A 26314-nucleotide genomic window follows, 5' to 3' on the forward strand; every position below is an offset into this window, starting at 1 on the left:
TCTTCACCAAACCAGGCCCTGTGCTGCTTGCTGTGGCCATGTACAACACACCAGGCCCTGTGCTGGTCCCTGAGGCCATCTTCAACAATCCAGGGCCTGTGCTGTTGGATAAATGCCAAACTGAGCCTTTGTTTAGGGTATTATGCAAACATGCAGGTATGGTTATAGGATTGTCTTCGTAACTTCAGGTACTTGCCACCTAATCACTTGAATCCATAAATTGAGACATTGTGCTGGAGCCAGCAGCTTACGGCCATACCACCCTGAGCACGCCCGACCTCGTCTGATCTCGGAAGCTAAGCAGGGCTGGGCTTGGTTAGTACTTGGATGGGAGACTGCCTGGGAATACCTGGTGCTGTAAGCCTTTCATTTTCATGTCATTGAACCGCTTTTGATCCAGAGAAGGGGTGTATTAAAAGACCAAAAGCAGCTGCCCATTAATGAGGGCACATTAACGACACTGCTTTTGGCTCTTTTCCAATGTCTTGTGCTGCTAGCTGATGCAACCTACACCACACAAGGGCCTGAGTGACCGGCTGGGGCCACTTACACCACATCAGGGCCTGTGGCTCTGGCTGAGGCCACTTACACCACACCAGGGCCTGTGGCTGCTGGCTGAGGCCACCTACACCACACCAGGGCCTGTGGCTGCTGGCTGAGGCCAATTACACCACACCAGGGCCTGTGGCACTGGCTGAGGCCACTTACACCACACCAGGGCCTGTGGCTCTTGCTCAGGCCACTTACACCACACCAGGGCCTGTGGCACTGGCTGAGGCCACTTACACCACACCAGGGCCTGTGGCTGCTGGCTGAGGCCACTTACACCACACCAGGGCCTGTGGCTGCTGGCTGAGGCCACTTACACCACACCAGGGCCTGTGGCTGCTGGCTGAGGCCACTTACACCACACCAGGGCCCTTTTGCTGCTGGCTGAGGCCACTTACACCACACCAGTGCCTGTGGCTTCTGGCTGAGGCGACTTACACCACACCAGGGCCTGTGGCTGCTGGCTGAGGCCACTTACACCACACCAAGGCCTGTTGCTCTTGCTCAGGCCACTCACATCACACCAGGCCCTGCGCTTCTGGCCGAGGCCATCTTCACCAAACCAGGCCCTGTGCTGCTTGCTGTGGCCATGTACAACACACCAGGCCCTGTGCTGGTTCCTGAGGCCATCTTCAACAATCCAGGGCCTGTGCTGTTGGATAAATGCCAAACTGAGCCTTTGGGTTAGGGTATTATGCAAACATGCAGGTATGGTTATAGGATTGTCTTCGTAACTTCAGGTACTTGCCACCTAATCACTTGAATCCATAAATTGAGACATTGTGCTGGAGCCAGCAGCTTACGGCCATACCACCCTGAGCACGCCCGACCTCGTCTGATCTCGGAAGCTAAGCAGGGCTGGGCTTGGTTAGTACTTGGATGGGAGACTGCCTGGGAATACCTGGTGCTGTAAGCCTTTCTTTTTCATGTCATTGAACCGCTTTTGATCCAGAGAAGGGGTGTATTAAAAGACCAAAAGCAGCTGCCCATTAATGAGGGCACATTAACGACACTGCTTTTGGCTCTTTTCCAATGTCTTGTGCTGCTAGCTGATGCAACCTACACCACACAAGGGCCTGAGTGACCGGCTGGGGCCACTTACACCACATCAGGGCCTGTGGCTCTGGCTGAGGCCACTTACACCACACCAGGGCCTGTGGCTGCTGGCTGAGGCCACTTACACCACACCAGGGCCTGTGGCTGCTGGCTGAGGCCACCTACACCACACCAGGGCATTAGTTGCTATTGAGGCCAATTACACCACACCAGGGTCTGTGGCTCTTGCTCAGGCCACTTACACCACACCAGGGCCTGTGGCTCTTGCTCAGGCCACTTACACCACACCAGGGCCTGTGGCACTGGCTGAGGCCACTTACACCACACCAGGGCCTGTGGCTGCTGGCTGAGGCCACTTACACCACACCAGGGCCTGTGGCTGCTGGCTGAGGCCACCTACACCACACCAGGGCCTGTGGCTGCTGGCTGAGGCCACTTACACCACACCAGGGCCCTTTTGCTGCTGGCTGAGGCCACTTACACCACACCAGTGCCTGTGGCTTCTGGCTGAGGCGACTTACACCACACCAGGGCCTGTGGCTGCTGGCTGAGGCCACTTACACCACACCAAGGCCTGTGGCTCTTGCTCAGGCCACTCACATCACACCAGGCCCTGCGCTTCTGGCCGAGGCCATCTTCACCACACCAGGGCCTGTGCTGCTTGCTGTGGCCACTTACACCACACCAGGGCCTGTGGCTGCTGGCTGAGGCCACCTACACCACACCAGGGCCTGTGGCTGCTGGCTGAGGCGACTTAAACCACACCAGGGCCCTTTTGCTGCTGGCTGAGGCCACTTACACCACACCAGTGCCTGTGGCTTCTGGCTGAGGCGACTTACACCACACCAGGGCCTGTGGCTGCTGGCTGAGGCCAATTACACCACACCAGGGTCTGTGGCTCTTGCTCAGGCCACTTACACCACACCAGGGCCTGTGGCTGCTGGCTGAGGCCACTTACACCACACCAAGGCCTGTTGCTCTTGCTCAGGCCACTCACATCACACCAGGCCCTGCGCTTCTGGCCGAGGCCATCTTCACCAAACCAGGCCCTGTGCTGCTTGCTGTGGCCATGTACAACACACCAGGCCCTGTGCTGGTCCCTGAGGCCATCTTCAACAATCCAGGGCCTGTGCTGTTGGATAAATGCCAAACTGAGCCTTTGGGTTAGGGTATTATGCAAACATGCAGGTATGGTTATAGGATTGTCTTCGTAACTTCAGGTACTTGCCACCTAATCACTTGAATCCATAAATTGAGACATTGTGCTGGAGCCAGCAGCTTACGGCCATACCACCCTGAGCACGCCCGACCTCGTCTGATCTCGGAAGCTAAGCAGGGCTGGGCTTGGTTAGTACTTGGATGGGAGACTGCCTGGGAATACCTGGTGCTGTAAGCCTTTCATTTTCATGTCATTGAACCGCTTTTGATCCAGAGAAGGGGTGTATTAAAAGACCAAAAGCAGCTGCCCATTAATGAGGGCACATTAACGACACTGCTTTTGGCTCTTTTCCAATGTCTTGTGCTGCTAGCTGATGCAACCTACACCACACAAGGGCCTGAGTGACCGGCTGGGGCCACTTACACCACATCAGGGCCTGTGGCTCTGGCTGAGGCCACTTACACCACACCAGGGCCTGTGGCTGCTGGCTGAGGCCACTTACACCACACCAGGGCCTGTGGCTGCTGGCTGAGGCCACCTACACCACACCAGGGCATTAGTTGCTATTGAGGCCAATTACACCACACCAGGGTCTGTGGCTCTTGCTCAGGCCACTTACACCACACCAGGGCCTGTGGCTCTTGCTCAGGCCACTTACACCACACCAGGGCCTGTGGCACTGGCTGAGGCCACTTACACCACACCAGGGCCTGTGGCTGCTGGCTGAGGCCACTTACACCACACCAGGGCCTGTGGCTGCTGGCTGAGGCCACCTACACCACACCAGGGCCTGTGGCTGCTGGCTGAGGCCACCTACACCACACCAGGGCCTGTGGCTGCTGGCTGAGGCCACTTACACCACACCAGGGCCCTTTTGCTGCTGGCTGAGGCCACTTACACCACACCAGTGCCTGTGGCTTCTGGCTGAGGCGACTTACACCACACCAGGGCCTGTGGCTGCTGGCTGAGGCCACTTACACCACACCAAGGCCTGTGGCTCTTGCTCAGGCCACTCACATCACACCAGGCCCTGCGCTTCTGGCCGAGGCCATCTTCACCAAACCAGGCCCTGTGCTGCTTGCTGTGGCCACTTACACCACACCAGGGCCTGTGGCTGCTGGCTGAGGCCACCTACACCACACCAGGGCCTGTGGCTGCTGGCTGAGGCGACTTAAACCACACCAGGGCCCTTTTGCTGCTGGCTGAGGCCACTTACACCACACCAGTGCCTGTGGCTGCTGGCTGAGGCCACTTACACCACACCAGGGCCTGTGGCTGCTGGCTGAGGCCAATTACACCACACCAGGGTCTGTGGCTCTTGCTCAGGCCACTTACACCACACCAGGGCCTGTGGCTGCTGGCTGAGGCCACCTACACCACACCAGGGCCTGTGGCTGCTGGCTGAGGCCACTTACACCACACCAGGGCCCTTTTGCTGCTGGCTGAGGCCACTTACACCACACCAGTGCCTGTGGCTTCTGGCTGAGGCGACTTACACCACACCAGGGCCTGTGGCTCTTGCTCAGGCAAGTTACATCACAACAGGGCCTGTGGCTGCTGCCTGAGGCCACATACACCACACCAGGGCCTTAGTTGCTACTGAGGCCAATTACACCACACCAGGGTCTGTGGCTCTTGCTCAGGCCACTTACACCACACCAGGGCCTGTGGCACTGGCTGAGGCCACTTACACCACACCAGGGCCTGTGGCTGCTGGCTGAGGCCACTTACACCACACCAGGGCCTGTGGCTGCTGGCTGAGGCCACCTACACCACACCAGGGCCTGTGGCTGCTGGCTGAGGCGACTTACACCACACCAGGGCCCTTTTGCTGCTGGCTGAGGCCACTTACACCACACCAGTGCCTGTGGCTTCTGGCTGAGGCTACTTACACCACACCAGGGCCTGTGGCTGCTGGCTGAGGCCAATTACACCACACCAGGGCCTGTGGCTCTTGCTCAGGCCACTTACACCACACCAGGGCCTGTGGCACTGGCTGAGGCCACTTACACCACACCAGGGCCTGTGGCTGCTGGCTGAGGCCACTTACACCACACCAGGGCCTGTGGCTGCTGGCTGAGGCCACTTACACCACACCAGGGCCTGTGGCTGCTGGCTGAGGCCACCTACACCACACCAGGGCCTGTGGCTGCTGGCTGAGGCCACTTACACCACACCAGGGCCCTTTTGCTGCTGGCTGAGGCCACTTACACCACACCAGTGCCTGTGGCTTCTGGCTGAGGCGACTTACACCACACCAGGGCCTGTGGCTGCTGGCTGAGGCCACTTACACCACACCAAGGCCTGTTGCTCTTGCTCAGGCCACTCACATCACACCAGGCCCTGCGCTTCTGGCCGAGGCCATCTTCACCAAACCAGGCCCTGTGCTGCTTGCTGTGGCCATGTACAACACACCAGGCCCTGTGCTGGTTCCTGAGGCCATCTTCAACAATCCAGGGCCTGTGCTGTTGGATAAATGCCAAACTGAGCCTTTGGGTTAGGGTATTATGCAAACATGCAGGTATGGTTATAGGATTGTCTTCGTAACTTCAGGTACTTGCCACCTAATCACTTGAATCCATAAATTGAGACATTGTGCTGGAGCCAGCAGCTTACGGCCATACCACCCTGAGCACGCCCGACCTCGTCTGATCTCGGAAGCTAAGCAGGGCTGGGCTTGGTTAGTACTTGGATGGGAGACTGCCTGGGAATACCTGGTGCTGTAAGCCTTTCCTTTTCATGTCATTGAACCGCTTTTGATCCAGAGAAGGGGTGTATTAAAAGACCAAAAGCAGCTGCCCATTAATGAGGGCACATTAACGACACTGCTTTTGGCTCTTTTCCAATGTCTTGTGCTGCTAGCTGATGCAACCTACACCACACAAGGGCCTGAGTGACCGGCTGGGGCCACTTACACCACATCAGGGCCTGTGGCTCTGGCTGAGGCCACTTACACCACACCAGGGCCTGTGGCTGCTGGCTGAGGCCACTTACACCACACCAGGGCCTGTGGCTGCTGGCTGAGGCCACCTACACCACACCAGGGCCTGTGGCTGCTGGCTGAGGCCAATTAAACCACACCAGGGCCTGTGGCACTGGCTGAGGCCACTTACACCACACCAGGGCCTGTGGCTCTTGCTCAGGCCACTTACACCACACCAGGGCCTGTGGCACTGGCTGAGGCCACTTACACCACACCAGGGCCTGTGGCTGCTGGCTGAGGCCACTTACACCACACCAGGGCCTGTGGCTGCTGGCTGAGGCCACTTACACCACACCAGGGCCTGTGGCTGCTGGCTGAGGCCACCTACACCACACCAGGGCCTGTGGCTGCTGGCTGAGGCCACTTACACCACACCAGGGCCCTTTTGCTGCTGGCTGAGGCCACTTACACCACACCAGTGCCTGTGGCTTCTGGCTGAGGCGACTTACACCACACCAGGGCCTGTGGCTGCTGGCTGAGGCCACTTACACCACACCAAGGCCTGTTGCTCTTACTCAGGCCACTCACATCACACCAGGCCCTGCGCTTCTGGCCGAGGACATCTTCACCAAACCAGGCCCTGTGCTGCTTGCTGTGGCCATGTACAACACACCAGGCCCTGTGCTGGTTCCTGAGGCCATCTTCAACAATCCAGGGCCTGTGCTGTTGGATAAATGCCAAACTGAGCCTTTGGGTTAGGGTATTATGCAAACATGCAGGTATGGTTATAGGATTGTCTTCGTAACTTCAGGTACTTGCCACCTAATCACTTGAATCCATAAATTGAGACATTGTGCTGGAGCCAGCAGCTTACGGCCATACCACCCTGAGCACGCCCGACCTCGTCTGATCTCGGAAGCTAAGCAGGGCTGGGCTTGGTTAGTACTTGGATGGGAGACTGCCTGGGAATACCTGGTGCTGTAAGCCTTTAATTTTCATGTCATTGAACCGCTTTTGATCCAGAGAAGGGGTGTATTAAAAGACCAAAAGCAGCTGCCCATTAATGAGGGCACATTAACGACACTGCTTTTGGCTCTTTTCCAATGTCTTGTGCTGCTAGCTGATGCAACCTACACCACACAAGGGCCTGAGTGACCGGCTGGGGCCACTTACACCACATCAGGGCCTGTGGCTCTGGCTGAGGCCACTTACACCACACCAGGGCCTGTGGCTGCTGGCTGAGGCCACTTACACCACACCAGGGCCTGTGGCTGCTGGCTGAGGCCACCTACACCACACCAGGGCATTAGTTGCTATTGAGGCCAATTACACCACACCAGGGTCTGTGGCTCTTGCTCAGGCCACTTACACCACACCAGGGCCTGTGGCTCTTGCTCAGGCCACTTACACCACACCAGGGCCTGTGGCACTGGCTGAGGCCACTTACACCACACCAGGGCCTGTGGCTGCTGGCTGAGGCCACTTACACCACACCAGGGCCTGTGGCTGCTGGCTGAGGCCACCTACACCACACCAGGGCCTGTGGCTGCTGGCTGAGGCCACTTACACCACACCAGGGCCCTTTTGCTGCTGGCTGAGGCCACTTACACCACACCAGTGCCTGTGGCTTCTGGCTGAGGCGACTTACACCACACCAGGGCCTGTGGCTGCTGGCTGAGGCCACTTACACCACACCAAGGCCTGTGGCTCTTGCTCAGGCCACTCACATCACACCAGGCCCTGCGCTTCTGGCCGAGGCCATCTTCACCAAACCAGGCCCTGTGCTGCTTGCTGTGGCCACTTACACCACACCAGGGCCTGTGGCTGCTGGCTGAGGCCACCTACACCACACCAGGGCCTGTGGCTGCTGGCTGAGGCGACTTAAACCACACCAGGGCCCTTTTGCTGCTGGCTGAGGCCACTTACACCACACCAGTGCCTGTGGCTGCTGGCTGAGGCCACTTACACCACACCAGGGCCTGTGGCTGCTGGCTGAGGCCAATTACACCACACCAGGGTCTGTGGCTCTTGCTCAGGCCACTTACACCACACCAGGGCCTGTGGCTGCTGGCTGAGGCCACTTACACCACACCAAGGCCTGTTGCTCTTGCTCAGGCCACTCACATCACACCAGGCCCTGCGCTTCTGGCCGAGGCCATCTTCACCAAACCAGGCCCTGTGCTGCTTGCTGTGGCCATGTACAACACACCAGGCCCTGTGCTGGTCCCTGAGGCCATCTTCAACAATCCAGGGCCTGTGCTGTTGGATAAATGCCAAACTGAGCCTTTGGGTTAGGGTATTATGCAAACATGCAGGTATGGTTATAGGATTGTCTTCGTAACTTCAGGTACTTGCCACCTAATCACTTTAATCCATAAATTGAGACATTGTGCTGGAGCCAGCAGCTTACGGCCATACCACCCTGAGCACGCCCGACCTCGTCTGATCTCGGAAGCTAAGCAGGGCTGGGCTTGGTTAGTACTTGGATGGGAGACTGCCTGGGAATACCTGGTGCTGTAAGCCTTTCATTTTCATGTCATTGAACCGCTTTTGATCCAGAGAAGGGGTGTATTAAAAGACCAAAAGCAGCTGCCCATTAATGAGGGCACATTAACGACACTGCTTTTGGCTCTTTTCCAATGTCTTGTGCTGCTAGCTGATGCAACCTACACCACACAAGGGCCTGAGTGACCGGCTGGGGCCACTTACACCACATCAGGGCCTGTGGCTCTGGCTGAGGCCACTTACACCACACCAGGGCCTGTGGCTGCTGGCTGAGGCCACTTACACCACACCAGGGCCTGTGGCTGCTGGCTGAGGCCACCTACACCACACCAGGGCCTGTGGCTGCTGGCTGAGGCCACTTACACCACACCAGGGCCTGTGGCACTGGCTGAGGCCACTTACACCACACCAGGGCCTGTGGCTCTTGCTCAGGCCACTTACACCACACCAGGGCCTGTGGCACTGGCTGAGGCCACTTACACCACACCAGGGCCTGTGGCTGCTGGCTGAGGCCACTTACACCACACCAGGGCCTGTGGCTGCTGGCTGAGGCCACCTACACCACACCAGGGCCTGTGGCTGCTGGCTGAGGCCACTTACACCACACCAGGGCCCTTTTGCTGCTGGCTGAGGCCACTTACACCACACCAGTGCCTGTGGCTTCTGGCTGAGGCGACTTACACCACACCAGGGCCTGTGGCTGCTGGCTGAGGCCACTTACACCACACCAAGGCCTGTTGCTCTTACTCAGGCCACTCACATCACACCAGGCCCTGCGCTTCTGGCCGAGGCCATCTTCACCAAACCAGGCCCTGTGCTGCTTGCTGTGGCCATGTACAACACACCAGGCCCTGTGCTGGTTCCTGAGGCCATCTTCAACAATCCAGGGCCTGTGCTGTTGGATAAATGCCAAACTGAGCCTTTGTTTAGGGTATTATGCAAACATGCAGGTATGGTTATAGGATTGTCTTCGTAACTTCAGGTACTTGCCACCTAATCACTTGAATCCATAAATTGAGACATTGTGCTGGAGCCAGCAGCTTACGGCCATACCACCCTGAGCACGCCCGACCTCGTCTGATCTCGGAAGCTAAGCAGGGCTGGGCTTGGTTAGTACTTGGATGGGAGACTGCCTGGGAATACCTGGTGCTGTAAGCCTTTCATTTTCATGTCATTGAACCGCTTTTGATCCAGAGAAGGGGTGTATTAAAAGACCAAAAGCAGCTGCCCATTAATGAGGGCACATTAACGACACTGCTTTTGGCTCTTTTCCAATGTCTTGTGCTGCTAGCTGATGCAACCTACACCACACAAGGGCCTGAGTGACCGGCTGGGGCCACTTACACCACATCAGGGCCTGTGGCTCTGGCTGAGGCCACTTACACCACACCAGGGCCTGTGGCTGCTGGCTGAGGCCACTTACACCACACCAGGGCCTGTGGCTGCTGGCTGAGGCCACCTACACCACACCAGGGCCTGTGGCTGCTGGCTGAGGCCACTTACACCACACCAGGGCCTGTGGCACTGGCTGAGGCCACTTACACCACACCAGGGCCTGTGGCTCTTGCTCAGGCCACTTACACCACACCAGGGCCTGTGGCACTGGCTGAGGCCACTTACACCACACCAGGGCCTGTGGCTGCTGGCTGAGGCCACTTACACCACACCAGGGCCTGTGGCTGCTGGCTGAGGCCACCTACACCACACCAGGGCCTGTGGCTGCTGGCTGAGGCCACTTACACCACACCAGGGCCCTTTTGCTGCTGGCTGAGGCCACTTACACCACACCAGTGCCTGTGGCTTCTGGCTGAGGCGACTTACACCACACCAGGGCCTGTGGCTGCTGGCTGAGGCCACTTACACCACACCAAGGCCTGTTGCTCTTGCTCAGGCCACTCACATCACACCAGGCCCTGCGCTTCTGGCCGAGGCCATCTTCACCAAACCAGGCCCTGTGCTGCTTGCTGTGGCCATGTACAACACACCAGGCCCTGTGCTGGTTCCTGAGGCCATCTTCAACAATCCAGGGCCTGTGCTGTTGGATAAATGCCAAACTGAGCCTTTGGGTTAGGGTATTATGCAAACATGCAGGTATGGTTATAGGATTGTCTTCGTAACTTCAGGTACTTGCCACCTAATCACTTGAATCCATAAATTGAGACATTGTGCTGGAGCCAGCAGCTTACGGCCATACCACCCTGAGCACGCCCGACCTCGTCTGATCTCGGAAGCTAAGCAGGGCTGGGCTTGGTTAGTACTTGGATGGGAGACTGCCTGGGAATACCTGGTGCTGTAAGCCTTTCCTTTTCATGTCATTGAACCGCTTTTGATCCAGAGAAGGGGTGTATTAAAAGACCAAAAGCAGCTGCCCATTAATGAGGGCACATTAACGACACTGCTTTTGGCTCTTTTCCAATGTCTTGTGCTGCTAGCTGATGCAACCTACACCACACAAGGGCCTGAGTGACCGGCTGGGGCCACTTACACCACATCAGGGCCTGTGGCTCTGGCTGAGGCCACTTACACCACACCAGGGCCTGTGGCTGCTGGCTGAGGCCACCTACACCACACCAGGGCCTGTGGCTGCTGGCTGAGGCCAATTACACCACACCAGGGCCTGTGGCACTGGCTGAGGCCACTTACACCACACCAGGGCCTGTGGCTCTTGCTCAGGCCACTTACACCACACCAGGGCCTGTGGCACTGGCTGAGGCCACTTACACCACACCAGGGCCTGTGGCTGCTGGCTGAGGCCACTTACACCACACCAGGGCCTGTGGCTGCTGGCTGAGGCCACTTACACCACACCAGGGCCTGTGGCTGCTGGCTGAGGCCACCTACACCACACCAGGGCCTGTGGCTGCTGGCTGAGGCCACTTACACCACACCAGGGCCCTTTTGCTGCTGGCTGAGGCCACTTACACCACACCAGTGCCTGTGGCTTCTGGCTGAGGCGACTTACACCACACCAGGGCCTGTGGCTGCTGGCTGAGGCCACTTACACCACACCAAGGCCTGTTGCTCTTGCTCAGGCCACTCACATCACACCAGGCCCTGCGCTTCTGGCCGAGGCCATCTTCACCAAACCAGGCCCTGTGCTGCTTGCTGTGGCCATGTACAACACACCAGGCCCTGTGCTGGTTCCTGAGGCCATCTTCAACAATCCAGGGCCTGTGCTGTTGGATAAATGCCAAACTGAGCCTTTGGGTTAGGGTATTAGGCAAACATGCAGGTATGGTTATAGGATTGTCTTCGTAACTTCAGGTACTTGCCACCTAATCACTTGAATCCATAAATTGAGACATTGTGCTGGAGCCAGCAGCTTACGGCCATACCACCCTGAGCACGCCCGACCTCGTCTGATCTCGGAAGCTAAGCAGGGCTGGGCTTGGTTAGTACTTGGATGGGAGACTGCCTGGGAATACCTGGTGCTGTAAGCCTTTCTTTTTCATGTCATTGAACCGCTTTTGATCCAGAGAAGGGGTGTATTAAAAGACCAAAAGCAGCTGCCCATTAATGAGGGCACATTAACGACACTGCTTTTGGCTCTTTTCCAATGTCTTGTGCTGCTAGCTGATGCAACCTACACCACACAAGGGCCTGAGTGACCGGCTGGGGCCACTTACACCACATCAGGGCCTGTGGCTCTGGCTGAGGCCACTTACACCACACCAGGGCCTGTGGCTGCTGGCTGAGGCCACTTACACCACACCAGGGCCTGTGGCTGCTGGCTGAGGCCACCTACACCACACCAGGGCATTAGTTGCTATTGAGGCCAATTACACCACACCAGGGTCTGTGGCTCTTGCTCAGGCCACTTACACCACACCAGGGCCTGTGGCTCTTGCTCAGGCCACTTACACCACACCAGGGCCTGTGGCACTGGCTGAGGCCACTTACACCACACCAGGGCCTGTGGCTGCTGGCTGAGGCCACTTACACCACACCAGGGCCTGTGGCTGCTGGCTGAGGCCACCTACACCACACCAGGGCCTGTGGCTGCTGGCTGAGGCCACTTACACCACACCAGGGCCCTTTTGCTGCTGGCTGAGGCCACTTACACCACACCAGTGCCTGTGGCTTCTGGCTGAGGCGACTTACACCACACCAGGGCCTGTGGCTGCTGGCTGAGGCCACTTACACCACACCAAGGCCTGTGGCTCTTGCTCAGGCCACTCACATCACACCAGGCCCTGCGCTTCTGGCCGAGGCCATCTTCACCAAACCAGGCCCTGTGCTGCTTGCTGTGGCCACTTACACCACACCAGGGCCTGTGGCTGCTGGCTGAGGCCACCTACACCACACCAGGGCCTGTGGCTGCTGGCTGAGGCGACTTAAACCACACCAGGGCCCTTTTGCTGCTGGCTGAGGCCACTTACACCACACCAGTGCCTGTGGCTGCTGGCTGAGGCCACTTACACCACACCAGGGCCTGTGGCTGCTGGCTGAGGCCAATTACACCACACCAGGGTCTGTGGCTCTTGCTCAGGCCACTTACACCACACCAGGGCCTGTGGCTGCTGGCTGAGGCCACTTACACCACACCAAGGCCTGTTGCTCTTGCTCAGGCCACTCACATCACACCAGGCCCTGCGCTTCTGGCCGAGGCCATCTTCACCAAACCAGGCCCTGTGCTGCTTGCTGTGGCCACTTACACCACACCAGGGCCTGTGGCTGCTGGCTGAGGCCACCTACACCACACCAGGGCCTGTGGCTGCTGGCTGAGGCGACTTAAACCACACCAGGGCCCTTTTGCTGCTGGCTGAGGCCACTTACACCACACCAGTGCCTGTGGCTTCTGGCTGAGGCGACTTACACCACACCAGGGCCTGTGGCTGCTGGCTGAGGCCAATTACACCACACCAGGGTCTGTGGCTCTTGCTCAGGCCACTTACACCACACCAGGGCCTGTGGCTGCTGGCTGAGGCCACTTACACCACACCAAGGCCTGTTGCTCTTGCTCAGGCCACTCACATCACACCAGGCCCTGCGCTTCTGGCCGAGGCCATCTTCACCAAACCAGGCCCTGTGCTGCTTGCTGTGGCCATGTACAACACACCAGGCCCTGTGCTGGTCCCTGAGGCCATCTTCAACAATCCAGGGCCTGTGCTGTTGGATAAATGCCAAACTGAGCCTTTGGGTTAGGGTATTATGCAAACATGCAGGTATGGTTATAGGATTGTCTTCGTAACTTCAGGTACTTGCCACCTAATCACTTGAATCCATAAATTGAGACATTGTGCTGGAGCCAGCAGCTTACGGCCATACCACCCTGAGCACGCCCGACCTCGTCTGATCTCGGAAGCTAAGCAGGGCTGGGCTTGGTTAGTACTTGGATGGGAGACTGCCTGGGAATACCTGGTGCTGTAAGCCTTTCATTTTCATGTCATTGAACCGCTTTTGATCCAGAGAAGGGGTGTATTAAAAGACCAAAAGCAGCTGCCCATTAATGAGGGCACATTAACGACACTGCTTTTGGCTCTTTTCCAATGTCTTGTGCTGCTAGCTGATGCAACCTACACCACACAAGGGCCTGAGTGACCGGCTGGGGCCACTTACACCACATCAGGGCCTGTGGCTCTGGCTGAGGCCACTTACACCACACCAGGGCCTGTGGCTGCTGGCTGAGGCCACTTACACCACACCAGGGCCTGTGGCTGCTGGCTGAGGCCACCTACACCACACCAGGGCCTGTGGCTGCTGGCTGAGGCCAATTACACCACACCAGGGCCTGTGGCACTGGCTGAGGCCACTTACACCACACCAGGGCCTGTGGCTCTTGCTCAGGCCACTTACACCACACCAGGGCCTGTGGCACTGGCTGAGGCCACTTACACCACACCAGGGCCTGTGGCTGCTGGCTGAGGCCACCTACACCACACCAGGGCCTGTGGCTGCTGGCTGAGGCCACTTACACCACACCAGGGCCCTTTTGCTGCTGGCTGAGGCCACTTACACCACACCAGTGCCTGTGGCTTCTGGCTGAGGCCACTTACACCACACCAGGGCCTGTGGCTGCTGGCTGAGGCCAATTACACCACACCAGGGTCTGTGGCTCTTGCTCAGGCCACTTACACCACACCAGGGCCTGTGGCACTGGCTGAGGCCACTTACACCACACCAGGGCCTGTGGCTGCTGGCTGAGGCCACTTACACCACACCAGGGCCTGTGGCTGCTGGCTGAGGCCACTTACACCACACCAGGGCCTGTGGCTGCTGGCTGAGGCCACCTACACCACACCAGGGCCTGTGGCTGCTGGCTGAGGCCACTTACACCACACCAGGGCCCTTTTGCTGCTGGCTGAGGCCACTTACACCACACCAGTGCCTGTGGCTGCTGGCTGAGGCGACTTACACCACACCAGGGCCTGTGGCTGCTGGCTGAGGCCACTTACACCACACCAAGGCCTGTTGCTCTTGCTCAGGCCACTCACTTCACACCAGGCCCTGCGCTTCTGGCCGAGGCCATCTTCACCAAACCAGGTCCTGTGCTGGTTCCTGAGGCCATCTTCAACAATCCAGGGCCTGTGCTGTTGGATAAATGCCAAACTGAGCCTTTGGGTTAGGGTATTATGCAAACATGCAGGTATGGTTATAGGATTGTCTTCGTAACTTCAGGTACTTGCCACCTAATCACTTGAATCCATAAATTGAGACATTGTGCTGGGGCCAGCAGCTTACGGCCATACCACCCTGAGCACGCCCGACCTCGTCTGATCTCGGAAGCTAAGCAGGGCTTGGCTTGGTTAGTACTTGGATGGGAGACTGCCTGGGAATACCTGGTGCTGTAAGCCTTTCATTTTCATGTCATTGAACCGCTTTTGATCCAGAGAAGGGGTGTATTAAAAGACCAAAAGCAGCTGCCCATTAATGAGGGCACATTAACGACACTGCTTTTGGCTCTTTTCCAATGTCTTGTGCTGCTAGCTGATGCCACCTACACCACACCAGGGCCTGAGTGACCGGCTGGGGCCACTTACACCACATCAGGGCCTGTGGCTCTGGCTGAGGCCACTTACACCACACCAGGGCCTGTGGCTGCTGGCTGAGGCCAGTTACACCACAACAGAGCCTGTGGCTGCTGGCTGAAGCCACTTACACCACACCAGGGCCTTAGTTGCTATTGAGGCCACTTACACCACACCAGGGCCTGTGGCTGCTGGCTGAGGCCACCTACACCACACCAGGGCCTGTGGCTGCTGGCTGAGGCGACTTACACCACACCAGGGCCCTTTTGCTGCTGGCTGAGGCCACTTACACCACACCAGTGCCTGTGTCTTCTAGCTGAGGCAACTTACACCACACCAGGGCCTGTGGCTGCTGGCTGAGGCCAATTACACCACACCAGGGTCTGTGGCTCTTGCTCAGGCCACTTACACCACACCAGGGCCTGTGGCACTGGCTGAGGCCACTTACACCACACCAGGGCCTGTGGCTGCTGGCTGAGGCCACTTACACCACACCAGGGCCTGTGGCTGCTGGCTGAGGCCACTTACACCACACCAGGGCCTGTGGCTGCTGGCTGAGGCCACCTACACCACACCAGGGCCTGTGGCTGCTGGCTGAGGCCACTTACACCACACCAGGGCCCTTTTGCTGCTGGCTGAGGCCACTTACACCACACCAGTGCCTGTGGCTTCTGGCTGAGGCGACTTACACCACACCAGGGCCTGTGGCTGCTGGCTGAGGCCACTTACACCACACCAAGGCCTGTTGCTCTTGCTCAGGCCACTCACATCACACCAGGCCCTGCGCTTCTGGCCGAGGCCATCTTCACCAAACCAGGCCCTGTGCTGCTTGCTGTGGCCATGTACAACACACCAGGCCCTGTGCTGGTTCCTGAGGCCATCTTCAACAATCCAGGGCCTGTGCTGTTGGATAAATGCCAAACTGAGCCTTTGGGTTAGGGTATTATGCACACATGCAGGTATTGTTATAGGATTGTCTTCGTAACTTCAGGTACTTGCCACCTAATCACTTGAATCCATAAATTGAGACATTGTGCTGGAGCCAGCAGCTTACGGCCATACCACCCTGAGCACGCCCGACCTCGTCTGATCTCGGAAGCTAAGCAGGGCTGGGCTTGGTTAGTACTTGGATGGGAGACTATCTGGGAATACCTGGTGCTGTAAGCCTTTCATTTTCATGTCATTGAACCGCTTTTGATCCAGAGAAGGGGTGTATTAAAAGACCAAAAGCAGCTGCCCATTAATGAGGGCACATTAACGACACTGCTTTTGGCTCTTTTCCAATGTCTTGTGCTGCTAGCTGATGCAACCTACACCACACAAGGGCCTGAGTGACCGGCTGGGGCCACTTACACCACATCAGGGCCTGTGGCTCTGGCTGAGGCCACTTACACCACACCAGGGCCTGTGGCTGCTGGCTGAGGCCACTTACACCACACCAGGGCCTGTGGCTGCTGGCTGAGGCCACCTACACCACACCAGGGCCTGTGGCTGCTGGCTGAGGCCACTTACACCACACCAGGGCCTGTGGCACTGGCTGAGGCCACTTACACCACACCAGGGCCTGTGGCTCTTGCTCAGGCCACTTACACCACACCAGGGCCTGTGGCACTGGCTGAGGCCACTTACACCACACCAGGGCCTGTGGCTGCTGGCTGAGGCCACTTACACCACACCAGTGCCTGTGGCTGCTGGCTGAGGCCACCTACACCACACCAGGGCCTGTGGCTGCTGGCTGAGGCCACTTACACCACACCAGGGCCCTTTTGCTGCTGGCTGAGGCCACTTACACCACACCAGTGCCTGTGGCTTCTGGCTGAGGCGACTTACACCACACCAGGGCCTGTGGCTGCTGGCTGAGGCCACTTACACCACACCAAGGCCTGTTGCTCTTACTCAGGCCACTCACATCACACCAGGCCCTGCGCTTCTGGCCGAGGCCATCTTCACCAAACCAGGCCCTGTGCTGCTTGCTGTGGCCATGTACAACACACCAGGCCCTGTGCTGGTTCCTGAGGCCATCTTCAACAATCCAGGGCCTGTGCTGTTGGATAAATGCCAAACTGAGCCTTTGTTTAGGGTATTATGCAAACATGCAGGTATGGTTATAGGATTGTCTTCGTAACTTCAGGTACTTGCCACCTAATCACTTGAATCCATAAATTGAGACATTGTGCTGGAGCCAGCAGCTTACGGCCATACCACCCTGAGCACGCCCGACCTCGTCTGATCTCGGAAGCTAAGCAGGGCTGGGCTTGGTTAGTACTTGGATGGGAGACTGCCTGGGAATACCTGGTGCTGTAAGCCTTTCATTTTCATGTCATTGAACCGCTTTTGATCCAGAGAAGGGGTGTATTAAAAGACCAAAAGCAGCTGCCCATTAATGAGGGCACATTAACGACACTGCTTTTGGCTCTTTTCCAATGTCTTGTGCTGCTAGCTGATGCAACCTACACCACACAAGGGCCTGAGTGACCGGCTGGGGCCACTTACACCACATCAGGGCCTGTGGCTCTGGCTGAGGCCTCTTACACCACACCAGGGCCTGTGGCTGCTGGCTGAGGCCACTTACACCACACCAGGGCCTGTGGCTGCTGGCTGAGGCCACCTACACCACACCAGGGCCTGTGGCTGCTGGCTGAGGCCACTTACACCACACCAGGGCCTGTGGCACTGGCTGAGGCCACTTACACCACACCAGGGCCTGTGGCTCTTGCTCAGGCCACTTACACCACACCAGGGCCTGTGGCACTGGCTGAGGCCACTTACACCACACCAGGGCCTGTGGCTGCTGGCTGAGGCCACTTACACCACACCAGTGCCTGTGGCTGCTGGCTGAGGCCACCTACACCACACCAGGGCCTGTGGCTGCTGGCTGAGGCCACTTACACCACACCAGGGCCCTTTTGCTGCTGGCTGAGGCCACTTACACCACACCAGTGCCTGTGGCTTCTGGCTGAGGCGACTTACACCACACCAGGGCCTGTGGCTGCTGGCTGAGGCCACTTACACCACACCAAGGCCTGTTGCCCTTACTCAGGCCACTCACATCACACCAGGCCCTGCGCTTCTGGCCGAGGCCATCTTCACCAAACCAGGCCCTGTGCTGCTTGCTGTGGCCATGTACAACACACCAGGCCCTGTGCTGGTTCCTGAGGCCATCTTCAACAATCCAGGGCCTGTGCTGTTGGATAAATGCCAAACTGAGCCTTTGGGTTAGGGTATTATGCAAACATGCAGGTATGGTTATAGGATTGTCTTCGTAACTTCAGGTACTTGCCACCTAATCACTTGAATCCATAAATTGAGACATTGTGCTGGAGCCAGCAGCTTACGGCCATACCACCCTGAGCACGCCCGACCTCGTCTGATCTCGGAAGCTAAGCAGGGCTGGGCTTGGTTAGTACTTGGATGGGAGCCTGCCTGGGAATACCTGGTGCTGTAAGCCTTTCATTTTCATGTCATTGAACCGCTTTTGATCCAGAGAAGGGGTGTATTAAAAGACCAAAAGCAGCTACCCATTAATGAGGGCACATTAACGACACTGCTTTTGGCTCTTTTCCAATGTCTTGTGCTGCTAGCTGATGCAACCTACACCACACAAGGGCCTGAGTGACCGGCTGGGGCCACTTACACCACATCAGGGCCTGTGGCTCTGGCTGAGGCCACTTACACCACACCAGGGCCTGTGGCTGCTGGCTGAGGCCACTTACACCACACCAGGGCCTGTGGCTGCTGGCTGAGGCCACCTACACCACACCAGGGCATTAGTTGCTATTGAGGCCAATTACACCACACCAGGGTCTGTGGCTCTTGCTCAGGCCACTTACACCACACCAGGGCCTGTGGCTCTTGCTCAGGCCACTTACACCACACCAGGGCCTGTGGCACTGGCTGAGGCCACTTACACCACACCAGGGCCTGTGGCTGCTGGCTGAGGCCACTTACACCACACCAGGGCCTGTGGCTGCTGGCTGAGGCCACCTACACCACACCAGGGCCTGTGGCTGCTGGCTGAGGCCACTTACACCACACCAGGGCCCTTTTGCTGCTGGCTGAGGCCACTTACACCACACCAGTGCCTGTGGCTTCTGGCTGAGGCGACTTACGCCACACCAGGGCCTGTGGCTGCTGGCTGAGGCCACTTACACCACACCAAGGCCTGTGGCTCTTGCTCAGGCCACTCACATCACACCAGGCCCTGCGCTTCTGGCCGAGGCCATCTTCACCAAACCAGGCCCTGTGCTGCTTGCTGTGGCCACTTACACCACACCAGGGCCTGTGGCTGCTGGCTGAGGCCACCTACACCACACCAGGGCCTGTGGCTGCTGGCTGAGGCGACTTAAACCACACCAGGGCCCTTTTGCTGCTGGCTGAGGCCACTTACACCACACCAGTGCCTGTGGCTGCTGGCTGAGGCCACTTACACCACACCAGGGCCTGTGGCTGCTGGCTGAGGCCAATTACACCACACCAGGGTCTGTGGCTCTTGCTCAGGCCACTTACACCACACCAGGGCCTGTGGCTGCTGGCTGAGGCCACTTACACCACAGCAAGGCCTGTTGCTCTTGCTCAGGCCACTCACATCACACCAGGCCCTGCGCTTCTGGCCGAGGCCATCTTCACCAAACCAGGCCCTGTGCTGCTTGCTGTGGCCACTTACACCACACCAGGGCCTGTGGCTGCTGGCTGAGGCCACCTACACCACACCAGGGCCTGTGGCTGCTGGCTGAGGCGACTTAAACCACACCAGGGCCCTTTTGCTGCTGGCTGAGGCCACTTACACCACACCAGTGCCTGTGGCTTCTGGCTGAGGCGACTTACACCACACCAGGGCCTGTGGCTGCTGGCTGAGGCCAATTACACCACACCAGGGTCTGTGGCTCTTGCTCAGGCCACTTACACCACACCAGGGCCTGTGGCTGCTGGCTGAGGCCACTTACACCACACCAAGGCCTGTTGCTCTTGCTCAGGCCACTCACATCACACCAGGCCCTGCGCTTCTGGCCGAGGCCATCTTCACCAAACCAGGCCCTGTGCTGCTTGCTGTGGCCATGTACAACACACCAGGCCCTGTGCTGGTCCCTGAGGCCATCTTCAACAATCCAGGGCCTGTGCTGTTGGATAAATGCCAAACTGAGCCTTTGGGTTAGGGTATTATGCAAACATGCAGGTATGGTTATAGGATTGTCTTCGTAACTTCAGGTACTTGCCACCTAATCACTTGAATCCATAAATTGAGACATTGTGCTGGAGCCAGCAGCTTACGGCCATACCACCCTGAGCACGCCCGACCTCGTCTGATCTCGGAAGCTAAGCAGGGCTGGGCTTGGTTAGTACTTGGATGGGAGACTGCCTGGGAATACCTGGTGCTGTAAGCCTTTCATTTTCATGTCATTGAACCGCTTTTGATCCAGAGAAGGGGTGTATTAAAAGACCAAAAGCAGCTGCCCATTAATGAGGGCACATTAACGACACTGCTTTTGGCTCTTTTCCAATGTCTTGTGCTGCTAGCTGATGCAACCTACACCACACAAGGGCCTGAGTGACCGGCTGGGGCCACTTACACCACATCAGGGCCTGTGGCTCTGGCTGAGGCCACTTACACCACACCAGGGCCTGTGGCTGCTGGCTGAGGCCACTTACACCACACCAGGGCCTGTGGCTGCTGGCTGAGGCCACCTACACCACACCAGGGCCTGTGGCTGCTGGCTGAGGCCAATTACACCACACCAGGGCCTGTGGCACTGGCTGAGGCCACTTACACCACACCAGGGCCTGTGGCTCTTGCTCAGGCCACTTACACCACACCAGGGCCTGTGGCACTGGCTGAGGCCACTTACACCACACCAGGGCCTGTGGCTGCTGGCTGAGGCCACCTACACCACACCAGGGCCTGTGGCTGCTGGCTGAGGCGACTTACACCACACCAGGGCCCTTTTGCTGCTGGCTGAGGCCACTTACACCACACCAGTGCCTGTGGCTTCTGGCTGAGGCCACTTACACCACACCAGGGCCTGTGGCTGCTGGCTGAGGCCAATTACACCACACCAGGGTCTGTGGCTCTTGCTCAGGCCACTTACACCACACCAGGGCCTGTGGCACTGGCTGAGGCCACTTACACCACACCAGGGCCTGTGGCTGCTGGCTGAGGCCACTTACACCACACCAGGGCCTGTGGCTGCTGGCTGAGGCCACTTACACCACACCAGGGCCTGTGGCTGCTGGCTGAGGCCACCTACACCACACCAGGGCCTGTGGCTGCTGGCTGAGGCCACTTACACCACACCAGGGCCCTTTTGCTGCTGGCTGAGGCCACTTACACCACACCAGTGCCTGTGGCTGCTGGCTGAGGCGACTTACACCACACCAGGGCCTGTGGCTGCTGGCTGAGGCCACTTACACCACACCAAGGCCTGTTGCTCTTGCTCAGGCCACTCACTTCACACCAGGCCCTGCGCTTCTGGCCGAGGCCATCTTCACCAAACCAGGTCCTGTGCTGGTTCCTGAGGCCATCTTCAACAATCCAGGGCCTGTGCTGTTGGATAAATGCCAAACTGAGCCTTTGGGTTAGGGTATTATGCAAACATGCAGGTATGGTTATAGGATTGTCTTCGTAACTTCAGGTACTTGCCACCTAATCACTTGAATCCATAAATTGAGACATTGTGCTGGGGCCAGCAGCTTACGGCCATACCACCCTGAGCACGCCCGACCTCGTCTGATCTCGGAAGCTAAGCAGGGCTTGGCTTGGTTAGTACTTGGATGGGAGACTGCCTGGGAATACCTGGTGCTGTAAGCCTTTCATTTTCATGTCATTGAACCGCTTTTGATCCAGAGAAGGGGTGTATTAAAAGACCAAAAGCAGCTGCCCATTAATGAGGGCACATTAACGACACTGCTTTTGGCTCTTTTCCAATGTCTTGTGCTGCTAGCTGATGCCACCTACACCACACCAGGGCCTGAGTGACCGGCTGGGGCCACTTACACCACATCAGGGCCTGTGGCTCTGGCTGAGGCCACTTACACCACACCAGGGCCTGTGGCTGCTGGCTGAGGCCAGTTACACCACAACAGAGCCTGTGGCTGCTGGCTGAAGCCACTTACACCACACCAGGGCCTTAGTTGCTATTGAGGCCACTTACACCACACCAGGGCCTGTGGCTGCTGGCTGAGGCCACCTACACCACACCAGGGCCTGTGGCTGCTGGCTGAGGCGACTTACACCACACCAGGGCCCTTTTGCTGCTGGCTGAGGCCACTTACACCACACCAGTGCCTGTGTCTTCTAGCTGAGGCAACTTACACCACACCAGGGCCTGTGGCTGCTGGCTGAGGCCAATTACACCACACCAGGGTCTGTGGCTCTTGCTCAGGCCACTTACACCACACCAGGGCCTGTGGCACTGGCTGAGGCCACTTACACCACACCAGGGCCTGTGGCTGCTGGCTGAGGCCACTTACACCACACCAGGGCCTGTGGCTGCTGGCTGAGGCCACTTACACCACACCAGGGCCTGTGGCTGCTGGCTGAGGCCACCTACACCACACCAGGGCCTGTGGCTGCTGGCTGAGGCCACTTACACCACACCAGGGCCCTTTTGCTGCTGGCTGAGGCCACTTACACCACACCAGTGCCTGTGGCTTCTGGCTGAGGCGACTTACACCACACCAGGGCCTGTGGCTGCTGGCTGAGGCCACTTACACCACACCAAGGCCTGTTGCTCTTGCTCAGGCCACTCACATCACACCAGGCCCTGCGCTTCTGGCCGAGGCCATCTTCACCAAACCAGGCCCTGTGCTGCTTGCTGTGGCCATGTACAACACACCAGGCCCTGTGCTGGTCCCTGAGGCCATCTTCAACAATCCAGGGCCTGTGCTGTTGGATAAATGCCAAACTGAGCCTTTGTTTAGGGTATTATGCAAACATGCAGGTATGGTTATAGGATTGTCTTCGTAACTTCAGGTACTTGCCACCTAATCACTTGAATCCATAAATTGAGACATTGTGCTGGAGCCAGCTGCTTACGGCCATACCACCCTGAGCACGCCCGACCTCGTCTGATCTCGGAAGCTAAGCAGGGCTGGGCTTGGTTAGTACTTGGATGGGAGACTGCCTGGGAATACCTGGTGCTGTAAGCCTTTCATTTTCATGTCATTGAACCGCTTTTGATCCAGAGAAGGGGTGTATTAAAAGACCAAAAGCAGCTGCCCATTAATGAGGGCACATTAACGACACTGCTTTTGGCTCTTTTCCAATGTCTTGTGCTGCTAGCTGATGCAACCTACACCACACAAGGGCCTGAGTGACCGGCTGGGGCCACTTACACCACATCAGGGCCTGTGGCTCTGGCTGAGGCCTCTTACACCACACCAGGGCCTGTGGCTGCTGGCTGAGGCCACTTACACCACACCAGGGCCTGTGGCTGCTGGCTGAGGCCACCTACACCACACCAGGGCCTGTGGCTGCTGGCTGAGGCCACTTACACCACACCAGGGCCTGTGGCACTGGCTGAGGCCACTTACACCACACCAGGGCCTGTGGCTCTTGCTCAGGCCACTTACACCACACCAGGGCCTGTGGCACTGGCTGAGGCCACTTACACCACACCAGGGCCTGTGGCTGCTGGCTGAGGCCACTTACACCACACCAGTGCCTGTGGCTGCTGGCTGAGGCCACCTACACCACACCAGGGCCTGTGGCTGCTGGCTGAGGCCACTTACACCACACCAGGGCCCTTTTGCTGCTGGCTGAGGCCACTTACACCACACCAGTGCCTGTGGCTTCTGGCTGAGGCGACTTACACCACACCAGGGCCTGTGGCTGCTGGCTGAGGCCACCTACACCACACCAGGGCATTAGTTGCTATTGAGGCCAATTACACCACACCAGGGCCTGTGGCTCTTGCTCAGGCCACTTACACCACACCAGGGCCTGTGGCACTGGCTGAGGCCACTTACACCACACCAGGGCCCTTTTGCTGCTGGCTGAGGCCACTTACACCACACCAGTGCCTGTGGCTTCTGGCTGAGGCGACTTACACCACACCAGGGCCTGTGGCTGCTGGCTGAGGCCACTTACACCACACCAAGGCCTGTTGCTCTTGCTCAGGCCACTCACATCACACCAGGCCCTGCGCTTCTGGCCGAGGCCATCTTCACCAAACCAGGCCCTGTGCTGCTTGCTGTGGCCATGTACAACACACCAGGCCTTGTGCTGGTTCCTGAGGCCATCTTCAACAATCCAGGGCCTGTGCTGTTGGATAAATGCCAAACTGAGCCTTTGGGTTAGGGTATTATGCAAACATGCAGGTATGGTTATAGGATTGTCTTCGTAACTTCAGGTACTTGCCACCTAATCACTTGAATCCATAAATTGAGACATTGTGCTGGAGCCAGCAGCTTACGGCCATACCACCCTGAGCACGCCCGACCTCGTCTGATCTCGGAAGCTAAGCAGGGCTGGGCTTGGTTAGTACTTGGATGGGAGACTGCCTGGGAATACCTGGTGCTGTAAGCCTTTCATTTTCATGTCATTGAACCGCTTTTGATCCAGAGAAGGGGTGTATTAAAAGACCAAAAGCAGCTGCCCATTAATGAGGGCACATTAACGACACTGCTTTTGGCTCTTTTCCAATGTCTTGTGCTGCTAGCTGATGCAACCTACACCACACAAGGGCCTGAGTGACCGGCTGGGGCCACTTACACCACATCAGGGCCTGTGGCTCTGGCTGAGGCCACTTACACCACACCAGGGCCTGTGGCTGCTGGCTGAGGCCACTTACACCACACCAGGGCCTGTGGCTGCTGGCTGAGGCCACCTACACCACACCAGGGCATTAGTTGCTATTGAGGCCAATTACACCACACCAGGGTCTGTGGCTCTTGCTCAGGCCACTTACACCACACCAGGGCCTGTGGCTCTTGCTCAGGCCACTTACACCACACCAGTGCCTGTGGCACTGGCTGAGGCCACTTACACCACACCAGGGCCTGTGGCTGCTGGCTGAGGCCACTTACACCACACCAGGGCCTGTGGCTGCTGGCTGAGGCCACCTACACCACACCAGGGCCTGTGGCTGCTGGCTGAGGCCACTTACACCACACCAGGGCCCTTTTGCTGCTGGCTGAGGCCACTTACACCACACCAGTGCCTGTGGCTTCTGGCTGAGGCGACTTACACCACACCAGGGCCTGTGGCTGCTGGCTGAGGCCACTTACACCACACCAAGGCCTGTGGCTGCTGGCTGAGGCCACTCACATCACACCAGGCCCTGCGCTTCTGGCCGAGGCCATCTTCACCAAACCAGGCCCTGTGCTGCTTGCTGTGGCCACTTACACCACACCAGGGCCTGTGGCTGCTGGCTGAGGCCACCTACACCACACCAGGGCCTGTGGCTGCTGGCTGAGGCGACTTAAACCACACCAGGGCCCTTTTGCTGCTGGCTGAGGCCACTTACACCACACCAGTGCCTGTGGCTTCTGGCTGAGGCGACTTACACCACACCAGGGCCTGTGGCTGCTGGCTGAGGCCAATTACACCACACCAGGGTCTGTGGCTCTTGCTCAGGCCACTTACACCACACCAGGGCCTGTGGCTGCTGGCTGAGGCCACTTACACCACACCAAGGCCTGTTGCTCTTGCTCAGGCCACTCACATCACACCAGGCCCTGCGCTTCTGGCCGAGGCCATCTTCACCAAACCAGGCCCTGTGCTGCTTGCTGTGGCCATGTACAACACACCAGGCCCTGTGCTGGTCCCTGAGGCCATCTTCAACAATCCAGGGCCTGTGCTGTTGGATAAATGCCAAACTGAGCCTTTGGGTTAGGGTATTATGCAAACATGCAGGTATGGTTATAGGATTGTCTTCGTAACTTCAGGTACTTGCCACCTAATCACTTGAATCCATAAATTGAGACATTGTGCTGGAGCCAGTAGCTTACGGCCATACCACCCTGAGCACGCCCGACCTCGTCTGATCTCGGAAGCTAAGCAGGGCTGGGCTTGGTTAGTACTTGGATGGGAGACTACCTGGGAATACCTGGTGCTGTAAGCCTTTCCTTTTCATGTCATTGAACCGCTTTTGATCCAGAGAAGGGGTGTATTAAAAGACCAAAAGCAGCTGCCCATTAATGAGGGCACATTAACGACAC

General features: G+C 57.9%; 17 non-coding genes and 2 pseudogenes across 17 annotated transcripts; all 19 read left to right on the forward strand.

The window, feature by feature from the left end:
• Positions 1–245: 245 nt before the first annotated feature.
• On the forward strand, positions 246–364 carry LOC146675936 (5S ribosomal RNA). Its single transcript, XR_014911003.1, has one exon. It is a non-coding gene; the product is annotated as a 5S ribosomal RNA (ribosomal RNA).
• A 982-nt stretch (positions 365–1346) lies between these two features.
• LOC146675937 (5S ribosomal RNA) lies at positions 1347–1465 on the forward strand. Its single transcript, XR_014911004.1, has one exon. It is a non-coding gene; the product is annotated as a 5S ribosomal RNA (ribosomal RNA).
• Positions 1466–2882: 1417 nt separating this feature from the next.
• Positions 2883–3001, forward strand: LOC146675938 (5S ribosomal RNA). Its single transcript, XR_014911005.1, has one exon. It is a non-coding gene; the product is annotated as a 5S ribosomal RNA (ribosomal RNA).
• A 2373-nt stretch (positions 3002–5374) lies between these two features.
• Positions 5375–5493, forward strand: LOC146675939 (5S ribosomal RNA). Its single transcript, XR_014911006.1, has one exon. It is a non-coding gene; the product is annotated as a 5S ribosomal RNA (ribosomal RNA).
• Positions 5494–6555: 1062 nt separating this feature from the next.
• On the forward strand, positions 6556–6674 carry LOC146675940 (5S ribosomal RNA). Its single transcript, XR_014911007.1, has one exon. It is a non-coding gene; the product is annotated as a 5S ribosomal RNA (ribosomal RNA).
• A 1417-nt stretch (positions 6675–8091) lies between these two features.
• Positions 8092–8210, forward strand: LOC146675941 (5S ribosomal RNA). Its single transcript, XR_014911009.1, has one exon. It is a non-coding gene; the product is annotated as a 5S ribosomal RNA (ribosomal RNA).
• A 1021-nt stretch (positions 8211–9231) lies between these two features.
• LOC146675942 (5S ribosomal RNA) lies at positions 9232–9350 on the forward strand. The gene has a single exon (XR_014911010.1). It is a non-coding gene; the product is annotated as a 5S ribosomal RNA (ribosomal RNA).
• Positions 9351–10372: 1022 nt separating this feature from the next.
• On the forward strand, positions 10373–10491 carry LOC146675943 (5S ribosomal RNA). Its single transcript, XR_014911011.1, has one exon. It is a non-coding gene; the product is annotated as a 5S ribosomal RNA (ribosomal RNA).
• Positions 10492–11513: 1022 nt separating this feature from the next.
• Positions 11514–11632, forward strand: LOC146675944 (5S ribosomal RNA). Its single transcript, XR_014911012.1, has one exon. It is a non-coding gene; the product is annotated as a 5S ribosomal RNA (ribosomal RNA).
• Positions 11633–13446: 1814 nt separating this feature from the next.
• On the forward strand, positions 13447–13565 carry LOC146675945 (5S ribosomal RNA). The gene has a single exon (XR_014911013.1). It is a non-coding gene; the product is annotated as a 5S ribosomal RNA (ribosomal RNA).
• A 1302-nt stretch (positions 13566–14867) lies between these two features.
• LOC146675946 (5S ribosomal RNA) lies at positions 14868–14986 on the forward strand (annotated as a pseudogene).
• Positions 14987–16208: 1222 nt separating this feature from the next.
• Positions 16209–16327, forward strand: LOC146675947 (5S ribosomal RNA). Its single transcript, XR_014910699.1, has one exon. It is a non-coding gene; the product is annotated as a 5S ribosomal RNA (ribosomal RNA).
• Positions 16328–17348: 1021 nt separating this feature from the next.
• Positions 17349–17467, forward strand: LOC146675948 (5S ribosomal RNA). Its single transcript, XR_014911014.1, has one exon. It is a non-coding gene; the product is annotated as a 5S ribosomal RNA (ribosomal RNA).
• A 1022-nt stretch (positions 17468–18489) lies between these two features.
• On the forward strand, positions 18490–18608 carry LOC146675949 (5S ribosomal RNA). The gene has a single exon (XR_014910778.1). It is a non-coding gene; the product is annotated as a 5S ribosomal RNA (ribosomal RNA).
• A 1814-nt stretch (positions 18609–20422) lies between these two features.
• LOC146675950 (5S ribosomal RNA) lies at positions 20423–20541 on the forward strand. The gene has a single exon (XR_014911015.1). It is a non-coding gene; the product is annotated as a 5S ribosomal RNA (ribosomal RNA).
• Positions 20542–21843: 1302 nt separating this feature from the next.
• LOC146675951 (5S ribosomal RNA) lies at positions 21844–21962 on the forward strand (annotated as a pseudogene).
• Positions 21963–23183: 1221 nt separating this feature from the next.
• On the forward strand, positions 23184–23302 carry LOC146675952 (5S ribosomal RNA). Its single transcript, XR_014911016.1, has one exon. It is a non-coding gene; the product is annotated as a 5S ribosomal RNA (ribosomal RNA).
• Positions 23303–24561: 1259 nt separating this feature from the next.
• On the forward strand, positions 24562–24680 carry LOC146675953 (5S ribosomal RNA). Its single transcript, XR_014911017.1, has one exon. It is a non-coding gene; the product is annotated as a 5S ribosomal RNA (ribosomal RNA).
• A 1418-nt stretch (positions 24681–26098) lies between these two features.
• Positions 26099–26217, forward strand: LOC146675954 (5S ribosomal RNA). The gene has a single exon (XR_014910713.1). It is a non-coding gene; the product is annotated as a 5S ribosomal RNA (ribosomal RNA).
• The last annotated feature ends 97 nt before the right edge of the window (positions 26218–26314 follow it).

Source organism: Rhamphochromis longiceps, linkage group LG3 (genome assembly GCF_057381845.1).
Source record: "Rhamphochromis longiceps isolate RC_006_pf linkage group LG3, R_longiceps_female_GT1.1, whole genome shotgun sequence".
In the NCBI taxonomy this organism is placed as follows: Eukaryota; Metazoa; Chordata; class Actinopteri; order Cichliformes; family Cichlidae; genus Rhamphochromis; species Rhamphochromis longiceps.